Source organism: Engraulis encrasicolus, chromosome 1 (assembly GCF_034702125.1).
Source record: "Engraulis encrasicolus isolate BLACKSEA-1 chromosome 1, IST_EnEncr_1.0, whole genome shotgun sequence".
In the NCBI taxonomy this organism is placed as follows: Eukaryota; Metazoa; Chordata; class Actinopteri; order Clupeiformes; family Engraulidae; genus Engraulis; species Engraulis encrasicolus.
The window spans coordinates 14,466,333-14,479,206 of NC_085857.1; the positions used below are offsets into that span (position 1 = coordinate 14,466,333).

General features: G+C 42.9%; 1 long non-coding RNA gene across 2 annotated transcripts; it reads right to left on the bottom strand.

The window, feature by feature from the left end:
• Positions 1–761: 761 nt before the first annotated feature.
• LOC134448906 (uncharacterized) lies at positions 762–4,879 on the bottom strand. 2 transcript variants are annotated; one of them, XR_010034879.1, is made up of 6 exons: positions 4,819–4,879; positions 4,400–4,430; positions 4,148–4,218; positions 3,309–3,374; positions 3,097–3,165; positions 762–1,677 (listed from the first exon to the last, which is right to left on the bottom strand). It is a non-coding gene; the product is annotated as an uncharacterized LOC134448906 (long non-coding RNA). The 2 variants fall into 2 exon arrangements; XR_010034874.1 differs by lacking the exons at positions 4,400–4,430; positions 4,819–4,879 and having other exon boundaries at positions 4,148–4,293.
• Positions 4,880–12,874: the final 7,995 nt, after the last annotated feature.

Genomic DNA, 12,874 nt, shown 5'->3' on the forward strand with positions numbered 1-12,874 from the left:
TAATGTGTACATCGGTCCCACACAATCCAATTGTGTAAGGTCAACATGATTTCTTCCCCTATATTTATTGTGTAAGGTTTAAGTGATTTTATCACCTTAAACGGAGGTGATTGGATCACCTCAACCTAACACAACTTATTCATGTTCCAGCCTCATAAAAATGTGTTGGAACAATGTGATTTTTTTAAATTGTCAAAAAATGTTTTTTTCACCTAAATCAGAGGTGATGAAATCACTTTAATCCTAAACAATTAATTGGTATTCCATTAACCAGAAAATATGTTGGAAGAACACAAAACTTTGACATAGTTTGAAAGTATTTTTTTCATGTTTATTGAAGGTGATGGAATCATGCATACAGCTACATTTCAGTAACATGATTCTTTAGTCTCAATCCACCCCCCCCCCCAAAAAAAAAAATAAATAAATAAATAAAAAATATGGTAAAAATATTAGGTCTAGGCTATACAAATGCATTGCAGATCACAATTTGATGTACAGGCATGTGCAAACAAAAACAAAAAAGGAGTAAGAATTCTGTGATTAAATGTATTGACTTTCACTGTACGCATGTAAAATGCACACAGATATACAAAACATAAGGACAGTCACAAATAACTGCTACTCTTAGACCAATCAACGAGCAGGAAATACAACGAGCAGAGTCTGTGAACAAAAAGAAAGTCCAATTCGCTTTAAAGGTGCACTGTGTATTATTTTCAGTAGTTTATTTTCAGATTTCATGCTGCCCATGCATGCACAAATGTTGCATTTTTCATGAATATTTACCACCACCAAACTTTAAGTTGTCGTTATGACTGGGGAAATTGCTCTTTCCATACATGAAAGGGGGAGGAGGAAAGAGAGGAATCTTCTCCACTGGCTGTCATTTTGAATTTCTAGAAATACAGATTTTTAGTAAACTTACTGAACTTTGGTCATACTAACACATTTTCGTTTATTACTAAGTAAATATTCATGAAAAGGACACAGTTGGTAATAGGCAGCACCGTTTCAATGTGAAGCATAGTTGCCTACTCTGGTCACAATCCTACACAGTGCACCTTTAAGAAAATAATTTATTTGGTTGCTGTGAAAAAGTGCTCTCTGGCTGGATTAGCATCCATGTGCACACATCGGACACAAATAAAATTCACTCTACATACAGTTCTTTTAGCTCATTGACTAAGTGCATTAGTCCACACTTGTAGGTGTGCGTGTGTGCGTTCATGCGCGTATACTGTATGCATGTGGGCGTGCATCTGGCAGTCCACCATTCATTTGGTTGTCCTCTTTGTGGACCACATTTGTGTTATTACCCAGTCTTATTTAAGTCTAGTCTTGGTATTTTGTTTGTCTTTAGTTTGGGTCAAAATCAACACAGTATGTACAAAACATATGCACACTCAAGTACTATTCTTAAACCAGCAAGGAGCTGGAAGTGCATACAAGCAAATTGATCTCTAGAAAAAAGGTACATTTCACTTAAAGAAACAAAAATAACTGCTGTTTTTTAGTTGCTGAAAAAAAGAGTCCTTTCCGATTGGGTGTCACGTGTGTGACAGACATACACTAAAACTGACAATGTCCTAAGGGTGGGATGCCCAATCTTCTGTCAGAGCAGATTCCAATAGTGATGTCTTCAATTGCTTCGTCTACGGCAACTTCATCCATGACCTATTCAACACAGACAAAAGTAAATAAACACAAATTAACCAAGCCATTTGAATTAACAAATAAATCAACATTAAGCTGGGTAGTAGGTTAGTGCAAAGTCCAAAGCATGTCCTCTGTTCCACTGTCAAGATTCTCAGTTGTAATTCTGATGTGGGACCTGGATGATGATTTAACGCTGGTGTGAATTGGCCTGAGGTTGTCAAATACCAGAGCCAAAGCTGTGTAGTTGCCTTCATTCTGCAGGGATGTCAAACTCAAACCCAGGGCCAATTGTGACCCATGAAGTAATTTTACATGGCCTACAAGATCATTGCATAGCATGACAAGACTTTGACATGAAACTTGGTGTCACAGGAATACCAGTGGGCCCAGGCCAATGAAAAAAGTTCACCCTCATATGGAACAACACCCCAGGTCTACTGTGTCCTTGGCTGGGACCTACAAGGGGCTTGTAGTAGACAACCAGTGATGCCAATCCTCTATTTAAGGTGTTTCAGAGCACAGAGATGTAAGGATCAGTTCGTCTCAATTAAGAGAACAAGTTTCATTATGCATATACAGGTACGATATATACTGTTCCTTGCGAGGAGACTTTGAAGGAAAAGTCTACTGCATTTCTCTGCTCTCTGATATTCTCTGATCTGAGATGAATTGAGAACATCTCTGGCGTTTGTGCATGCGTGCAGTAATATGGCATGCAGGGCTTATCTGTCAAGGGGCTGAAATAAGAAGTTATTACAGTTTTCCCCATCTCAATAAGTTTCCCTGATAACTTAAGTGATTAAAAATAAAACATGCAATATTCTAGGCAGACATACAATGGGCAATATAATGAAAAGCGTAACACAGCTGGTGCACTCTGTGGACTCTGATTTCTACCCCCCGCCCCCACCCACCCATCAGAGAGAAAAACATGTGTCAACAAAGTGCTCTGAGATATTATACACTTCATAGTAGTGCTCATTTTGTTTCTACATAGAAGATATTAATATTTCTTTTTGTTTAGCTGCACATGCATTGTGTAGTAAGTGTATTGTATGTATGTGTATTGTATAAGGAAACCGTGGGATAGCTTGCTCACTTTCAACTGAAGCCTCTCAATGTCATGTTGAGCATAGCACAATGCATACAAACTAACTAGTGTCACACTCCACACTGAGCGTGGGAACACCAGGGAGGTAGTCATCAACACTTCTCAGATCAGATCATCTTGTCTCAGATAACTCCAATTCTAGTACTAAGCAATAATCTAATATTCACTGGTCAGAGTATGACAAAATTTAAATATAAAAATTCGAGAAGCAGCTCCTATACCACTGGAATATTTAGTCACCCCCTTTCAGGTAACAGCTAATTTAAAGCAGGAGTCAAGTTGTTAAGGTGCACTGGGTAGGGTTGTGGCCAAAGTGAATGCTTTACCTTGTGGACTTGGAACAGTGCAGGGCATTGCAGTGGGACTGTGGTGATTCTTTTCAATTCAGCACTGATCTGAAAAGACATAAAGAGCCCAAAGGATTTAACAATCAAATCATTAACATTAGGAGAAAGCCACACACACATTCAAGAAAGGAGATAAAATGCTGTAATTCACAAATCAAAACATTTAAGACAATCCGAATTGAATGTCTTACCTTGCAAACTTTGAACAGTGCAGGCCACTGTGCCAGAAGTCCTCAGAAATGGTGCATCTTGTACAACTTAATGAAATGAAGAAAGAAAGAAAGAAAGAAAGAAAGAAAGAAAGAAAGAAAGAAAGAAAGAAAGAAAGAAAGAAAGAAAGAAAGAAAGAAAGAAAAGGAGAACATTTGTAACCTGTGCAGCATGAGTTCTGGAAATAAACTACTTTAAAAAAATCACTCTCTGCGCCTTTAAAATCACAGACTGTATCATGATCTGCTTCAATTGTCATGGTACATGTTGGTGAAATTCAGATTTCCAATATTGACGCCATGCATCCAGCCTAAAACCATGTCTGTCCCACTACCACTACTTGACCATGAGCATGGGACAGTTTACTTTGTACTACTCACTTGGTTAAGATCACACATGCTTGACACCATCCGAAAAAATGTGTTCATGTTGGTGTCATCAGACCACAGGACATGGTTCCAGCAATCCATATCTGAAGTCTGTTTGTCTCTGATGAAACCATGATGAACACATTTGCTTTATATTGTTTCAAGCATGTGTGATAGTAGCCAAGGGAGAAGTATAAAGAAAATAGTCCCATGTTTACGGTCAAAAATGGTGGTGGGACTGATTTGTTTTGGGATTCTATGAATGGCATCAACATTGGGAAGCTGACTGCCACCAAAAGAAACATGCATATGAATGTACTGGTACCATGACTACTAAGGCAGATCATGATCCTCTCTATGGGGTTTTAACATGCATGGGTGTAACTCAATAGTAAAAAAGGCTTTCTGCTCAGGAACCATCAAGTAGACAGGCAAAAAATACAGAAACTTACATCAGCCAATTCAGCAACAGTTGCTTGGATTGCAGGGGAACTGTGGTTATTCTTTTGAATTCAGCACTGATCTGAAAAGGCATAAAGAGCCCAAAGGATTGACAAATCATAAACATTAGGGAAAAGCCACACACACACACACACACACACACACACACACACACACACACACACACACACACACACACACACACACACACAATATAAAAACAATATAAAAACCTTAAAGACAATCAGCATTGAATGTCTTACCTTACAGACTTCGAACAGTGCAGCAGAAGTCCTTAAAGAAAGAAAGAAAGAAAGAAAGAAAGAAAGAAAGAAAGAAAGAAAGAAAGAAAGAAAGAAAGAAAGAATTGGTGAGGTTAAGCATTTAATAAACAGCACAGGATTCGTGAATGAGGAGCATGCATTCTGTAAACTAGGCTACTTGTAAACAATGCTCCACTTAAAAGAGGAAGATATAGGCATATAAGTAAAACGAGATAACAAGGCAGTGCATGCTTTGCATTGCACCATAAGTGCAAGTAAAAAAAAAGTGATATGCACTTCAATAAATAGGATACTATTCCCACATGTTTCATCCAATTCCCTGTGCAAAGTTTAAATTCAGGTTATATGCACTCTATCTAGGTCGGTTGTTCTTTGACTTCGTGTGCAGGAAAGCTTACATTTGATTAATCTTCGGTTAAGACCACAAGTGCATGTGTGCATTAAACACCTGGGTTGGATAGTAAAAGAAAACTTTAAAAATAGAATACTTGGCTTAAAATGAACACACCGAAACGACGCCAGCCCTCTGTTCTCGTGAGCATGCAACGTGTTCGATCAAGTTCTAGTTCTGTGCATACCCCTCACCACCCCTCCCCCATTAACGGATCAGACCCTCCCGCGCAAATATAGCTATTAACTGAAGATAACCAGCTAGATTGTTGTACAGTAGCAGTTTTTACTACATCCTTTGAATATCCTAAATGTACATATTTTCCATTCTTTTCTAAAATGACATGGGGCATAGCCAACTGCATGTGTTTGCAGTGCACCTGTTACTAAGCAAAGAGCACTGCGGAGCAGAAGCGATTCCTCTTTGAGTACAAGGGAGGCGCCGCCTCCTGTCCAAAATCACGGAGAATAGTATGTAAACTAATGCTTTACACAACTTAATAACATTGCTATTTCAGACCCAGCTCCATAGAAAATGCATGTGCTCAACTTAGAGATGAAACCAATCTGTTATAAGATCCCGAGGCTCGCACGAGTTTTTTTTCCGCTCATGACAACGCAAGCGAGTCGAGTCTCAATGGACTTCAATGGCATGTGGGATTGTAAGATTTTTCAATGGCAAAATGCTAAACGGTCATTGGCTATTGCCGTGAAATTTTTTTGATTTTGAGACTGAGCCTCACTGGGAGTGAATGGAGAAGAGAGAGGAGGGGGGAGGGACCGGAGACTGGAGCTCCGACTTGTGATTGGGTGAACCCCGTGTCAGTAGGCTACAGTAGTTGATTTCATTTCGAAATGCGGATATGTTATTAATTTGACTGAGAAGTTTCGTCGTGGTAACCAGTGGGGAAGCTATTCATTGCGGTGTACTCCAGTTTTGTGTACATATTCTTGTAAACCTAGTGACACTATAGTGTTGCGAATAAAGTCTTAATAGTGGCATGTCCTTATCCTTTTTAATCTCCCAATTCAAAAGTTGAAGTTGCCTACTTTTCGTTAGGGCTAGCTTGCAAGAAAGCTAGAGAGCTATGCAAAATGCCAAGCATTGTGGATTAAATTCTGGCGAATTCCAGTCGTCCTTATGAGGAGAAAATGAATATCGAGGAGCAGAGCAGAGCACTGCCTAATATTGACTTGGTGAAAAAGGTAGGGAAGAACAACCGTTTCTTTTGAGCTTTCGTGGTGTCTTATCAACTGGTTAACTGCCAAGTCCCGTGAGTGGCGAGTCCTTGTTTCCTACTGTGTTGGCAATGTCTGGTAAATAATTAAAGATTTTGCGACCTCTAGCCGTGCACCCAGTAATGAACAAAGACAACGAAGGCAAACTAAATCACATCATTATGTGGCGGAGGTAGGCCTAATGATAATAATAATAATAAAAACATTTCCCTATGAATAGGCTACAAGGGGGATAATGATTAATGATTAACAAATTTGTTTCAACAAGAGTCCTTTAGTGTGTGAGGCCATATGTGGCTCAGGACCAATGTAAAAGGTGTGTGTCAAAATCCCCCCCCCCCCCCCCCCCCCCCCCTTAATTTTTGCGTTCTGGAAATATTGACATTGACCAGCCTCCCCTGCTTGACAGACTACCAGCCGCCACTGCTGCGCAGGTAAATGTAGTAGAGTCTAAGCTCAGCTTCCACACACAAAAGACCCAAGAGCAGTAGTACATCGCCCACCATAAATGAAAGTACTTCACTGAAGACTGAAGAGTAGGACCGGGCTGACTGAGGCGAACGGCTCTCTGGCTTGAAACTTTCCGGCTTCTTCTTGTCTTAGAAAGTGGTGCACTAGCGCCACCTCAGGACTGGAGGCCACCCCAGACACAACTTAATCATGTTCATTCAAAGCATTAAAAACATGCCAATTCAGCAGTCTCCAAGAACACATTATCCTTATTTGATGAAATCATGTTTACTCAAGGAATGTTAATGAAATGTTTTGCATCTATTTACTTTATATAGGTTAATTCAAAGACCCGCCATTCCCTCTTTTTTCAGTGTTCTGGCTTGATTTTCTCAATGTTCGTTCTCTGATTCAAGTTTTCAAATCGAACAAAGTTAGTATTCATTTCCATTTTCCTATTGAATCATCACAGAGAGAAAAAGCTGCGATTCAGGGTATGCCTTTTTCCTTCAAAAAAAAAAAAAGGCCATAGACAATGAAGGACAGATGTGTAGAATACGAGGAAGCAGGGAAGGATCTCGACTGATCTGCGGACCGTGAAAAGATGAATAGTGTTCCCAACAGCTCTATAGGTTCAGCTCACATATAGAAGGGAGAGAGAGAGAGAGAGAGAGAGTGTCTGTGAAAAAAGAAAGGAAGAAAGAGGGTGTCTGAGACGAGATTCTTTCTTTTTCCTCCGTTTCTGTTCTCTGGTGTCTTTCTGGCAGCTCACAGCAGTTAGTTGCTTGTTAGCATGTGTCAGTCAAAGGCATCTGCCGGGAGAGTGGGTGGCGAGAGACACGGAGACGGAGATGGAGCAGCAGCAGCAGCAGCAGCATCCTCGATGAAAACATCTCGCTGGAGCTGCATACGTAACGTGCATCCTCCCCGGCCCACGCTCCCTACCACACACATCCACCACAGAACCACCTAGGAACCCGAGAAAAGACAACTGGCCGGAAACAGGGAGAAGCCAACGACGACAACGGGAGCAGTCCAAACCGGATCCGACATGTTTGTTTCAGCAGAGGGGAAGCCTCTGGTTGGATGTCAGCGCAGAACGATGACTTCACCCCCTTTCCGTCAATTTTCTTTTCTCTTTTTTTTGTCATTGCATTCATGGCCCTCATTTGTCCTTCTCCCTCATTCCTTTCATTTATGTCCATTAAGCCCACCCCTTTTTCCTTCAGGTTGGCTGGAAAATGGCAGCCTACTGTGGCCTGTGCGGATCGGTAAGTAAGTACGTCAGTCAGCCAGTCGGTAAGTAGGAACCGGGAAAGTGGATTTGCCCATTTTTATTACAGCCACCCCACATTATGGAGTCCTGTGGGCAGAGCTCATCGACAGGGGGAGGACAAAGGGATATGTTGACCCGGGCCCAGGGAGATAGAAGGCCCAGAATTGGGTCCCCATTACATTGTATGTATTGGGTATTGGGTAGGGGGCCCTTTCAGATTACTTTGTCCCGGGCCCGGCAAACGCTGTCAGTGGCCCTGCCTGTGGGCAGAGCTCACGGTGAGGTGGGGAGGAAAATGGACCCATCAGAGGCCGTTATCGTGAAGATGTTGCAGAGTGTTGCAGAATATGGAGATTGAGAGAGAGAGAGAGAGAGAGAGAGAGAGAGAGAGAGAGAGAGTAAGCCAGGGTGTGGAAGATGGAGAGCAATGGGAGCAGATGAAGGGGAATGGGCTTTTTTTGTGCCGTGAGTGCAGGCTGACCTGCCCTTCACCTGTGCGTGTGCGTGCGTGTGTGTGTGTGTGTGTGTGTGTGCAGTTTAGCTGACAGTGGTGGGGCAAAGGGGTCAGCTGTCCCAGGTCCAGGGAGAGGAGGAGGGCAGAACTGTATGTATTAAAGGGACACTGTGTGAGATTTTTAGTTATTTATTTCCAGAATTCATGCTGTCCATTCACTAATGTTACCTTTTTCATGAATACTTACCACCACCATCAAATTCTAAGTATTCATTATGACTGGAAAAATTGCACTTTTCATACATGAAAAGGGGGATCTTCTCCATGGTCCGCCATTTTGAATTTCCAAAAATAGCCATTTTTAGCTGCAAAAATGACTGTACTTGGACCATACTAGACAATATTTATTTATTACTTAATAAACTTTTATGTAAAGATCAAATTTGGCAATAGGCAGCCGGGTTTCAATGAGCAGCATAGTTGCAGTACCTTTTTTGACCATTTCCTGCAGAGTGTCCCTTTAAGAAAAGGGGCCTTTCAGATCATTCTGTGCCAGGCCCGACTAAAGCTGACAGTGACCCTGTGTGTGTGAGAGAGAGAGCGAAACAGAGAGAGAGAGAGCTGGGGGAGAAAGGAAAAGGGGGTCACTCACCTCACTCCTCCAACCCCACCTGATCCAAATAGCCACCTATTCTTATTATTCTTTGCCAGCCGTTTCTTTCCACTTCATAGGGTCAGAAAACCGAGACCACGTCCCAAGCCAACTGAAGAGCTTTTCCGGCGGTATATATGTATAGTTCAGTTGAGTGTTTGGTTGGGAAAGTCCACGCAACACATTGTAAAGCCCCATTTTCTGTAGTCAGTCCATGCATGCTTCACAACAGGACAAACAGGTCCGTTGTGCCAGGCGAAAGGGAAAAGGGGAGCCCAGAATATGAACCCCATTACATTGTATGTATTGAGTGGGGGACCCTTTCTGATTGTTTTTTTCCCCCAGACCCAATCGAAGCTGTCAGCGGCCCAGCATGCATGTAGAGAGAAGCATATGGGGAAAGGTGCTCTAAATCCAGAAACTGATTCAGAGAATTTGACTCCGTTACAACATGAGGAGATCCTGAGATGACGTGTAGGCTTTTGGCCAGGAAACCGCTAAGGCGAATCTAAAGCTTTCCATACAACCATGACTGACCAAAAAAAAACCACAAGGGGAGAACACGTACAGCAACTCCACGGCAAAAAAATGATACATTACGTCGTAAAGTGAAACCATTTGCTTTGTTCTGAATTCCCATATTATCCCACAAGTGTGTTTATATACTGTATGTAGCGTATGCTTGCCTCCCCGTCATGAAACAGGACTGTTTGAGCTAATCATAACCTGAAATACAGTAGTAAACTTCATGTTTTGGTCTTAGTTTTTTTTCATTGTTTCACTGTTTTTTGTTCATAATTACTCAGCATGGATTTACAGAGATGGCTGGATTGATAGATAAAGAATATAATGGAAATTAGAACAGACATTCAGAAATTATATAGATCAGATGGATTGATTGATTGATTGATTGATTAATTGATTGACTGATTGATTCATTGATTCATTGATTGATTCATTGATTGAAATCAATAAAGGTGAGAGACAAAATATGATGACATTTATTCAGGACCCAGATGTTCTTTTCCGCCTCTGCTCGAGTCACTTACAGTCATGTGTGTGGAACATTGAGCTTTTGAAGAGACCGAGACGATGACCACCACCCCAAACCAGTGCTGATCCTTTGGAGCATGATGGAGCAGGTCCGCAGTGCGCTTGCCTGAGCAATGCGCTAAATCCTCCAACCACTCTGGAGGAGCATCTTGGACCTGTGCCAAAGACAGAGCTCGGCCATTTGTCATCTCCAGCGCAGCGCCATCCCTCAGGTATGCCGACCCGACACAGCAGGGCTGCTGACAGCTTTCAACGGGCCCAGGACAAAATAATCTAAAAGGCCGCCCTATTAATGCATACAGGTGTAATGGGGTCCCAATTCTGACCCGACCCCTCTTCCCTCTTCCCTGCCTGGGACAACTGACCTGTTTGTACCCCCCCCCCCCCCCCCCCCCATCAATGGACCTGTGACACAGCAGCCTTTACGCCGCCTTCTTGTTAATGCCTCCTGAATGCCTTAGTACTCAAAAACATTGCCTGGGTCAATAATCCTTCCCCAAGCATTCTTCACCGTTAGACTTTGAGCCAGTGGACACTTCTTTCTTCTTCTTCTTCTTTGCATTCTGCATACGTTTTCTTCTGCGGTGGGGTGATTTGTCCTCTGTGGAGGTTGAAAGCTCACAAGGGCACAGGGACTTTCAGGGAATCCAATTGGCTGTCAAAGTCTATGTAGAAGAAGTACAGAGTCTAGAGAAGATGAGCATTTCAGAACAGAGTTTGAAACGGGATCACTGTGTTGCCTATTTTAGTGTCCTCCGTAGAACACCTACCACCCCCACCCCTGATACCAAATCCAAATAGCTCCCAAAACATGTCGTGCTCCCATCGCTCTCCTGATCTCCAAACCATCTGTGGCCATGACCCCTTGTGAGAGGGGCTCTCTCAGAAACCCAATTCCAGCTCTGCAGCACTACAGAAACGCGATGTCTGAAGGAAGAATTCTTTCAAGAGTCTTCTGAAGAAGGCATCCTTCAACCGCAGGTGGTGTCAGCTGTTCTACTGTCCACCGTAGGGACACTTGCACCTCCACCTACCCCCCTACCAGATCCAAACAGCTCCCAATAGAAGTCATATTCCCATCGCTCCCCCTATTCTACAAACCCTCTGCATTCCTGGGGCCTTGTGAAAGGGAAACTCAATTCCATTCCGTCAGTACTACAGAAAAGTGATGCTCGAGGTGTTGTCTGAGGGACGATTTCTCCCAAGAGCCCTCTGAAGAAGGCATCCTTCAACCACAGGTTGTGTCACCTATTTTACTTCCACCGTAGGGACACTTTCACCCCCACCCCTTAATCCAAACAGCTCCCAACACAAGTCATGTTCCCATCATTCCCCTATACTCCAAACAATCTGTTTTCCTGACCCCTTGCGAGAGGAGCTCTTAGAAACCCAATTCCAGATGCTCTGCAGTCTTACAGAAATGTGACGGCTGGGGTGTCGTGTGAAGGACAAATTCTTTCAAGAATCCTCTGAAGATGGCATCCTTCAGTTGCAGGAGCAAAAGGTCCCTGCACCTCTGCATGGGAAACCCCAAATAGCAAATGGCTGCCAAGACATTGAAAGGGAAAGCCTTTTGTCACCTGCTTTGCCGACCAACCTCCACCAAAGGCCCCATCCACAGGCCACGTACCAAATTTAAACTACTCCCAAAAAAAAAACAAGTCAGGCTCCCACGGCACTGCTGGACCGTCTGTATGCATGACCCTGGTGAGAGGAGAGCACAGAAACCCGAGCACAGCTGTTATTTCTTCCCCACTCGCAAGCCTACAGAAATCTGATGTCTGATGGTGTGTCTTCTGTATGAAGAATCATCTCCCGTCTCCTCTGAAGGAGGCATCCATCAACTGAGAGGGCAAAAGGTTCCCACATCTCCCCGGCGTCTGTGTTTTCTCAACAGGGAAATATTTCAGATACACAAAGTAACTTCTGCCTGACTGGCTGGTAAACTACATTACATGCAAGAGACCTGAATGACACACCACTCGTCACGTGTGCCTTTTACCTTCAGTGCTTTTCATGGGTATTGAAATGGATTGTAAACGGTTTTGCATGTGAAATGAAGCAGTGGCTTTGATTGTGGTTCATCCCTTTAGTTTAACGCTTCATTACTGAATTGCCCTCTTAAATGTCCTACTGTTTAGGCAGCGTTGTTTTCATGCCTCGTACTCTTTCTGTCTGTTTATTTGATTGTGTGTGTGTGTGTGTGTGTGTGTGTGTGCGTGCGTGTGTGCGCGCACGTGTGTGTGTTTGTGTGTGTGTGTGTGTGTGTGTGTGTGTTATTGTGTTTTTGTGCGTTGCTTTGTTTATGTGTATGTGTGTGTTATTGTGTTTTTGTGCGTTGCTGTGTTTGTGAGTGTGTGTGTGTCTGTGTTATTTGTGTTTTGTGTTTTTGCTGTGTTTTGTGTGTGTGCACAGCATGTGTTAGTGAAACAGAAAGTCCATGAATGAGACATGGCTGCTTGGCTTGCCTGCTAACCACTGGGAATGTTACTCCATGCCATGCCTCTTTTCAACACCACTCTGACGATTATGTTGCACGATAGTCATCTCTCTCTCTCTTCTCATCCTCCCTCTCTCTCTCTCTCCTCTCTCTCTCTCTCTCTCTATCTCTCTCCCCTCTCCCCTCTAGCTCTCTCTCTCCACCCCCTCTCTCTCTCTCTCTCTCTCTCTCTCTCTCTCTCTCTCTCTCTCTCTCTCGCTCTATCTGTATGTGTATGTGTATGTGTATGTGTATGTGTATGTGTATGTACAGGGTGCGATTTGTTGAAGAACCAGAAGGGGGGATAAGTTTCAGATTTTAAGTATTATCAATGGAGTTACATACCGCAAATATTCAAATCCTGTAGGAAAAGTGGAGATATCAAAACCAGAAGGGGGGACAATCCCCCCCCATCCCCCCTACAAATCGCACCCTGTGTATGTGTATGTGTATGTTTATGT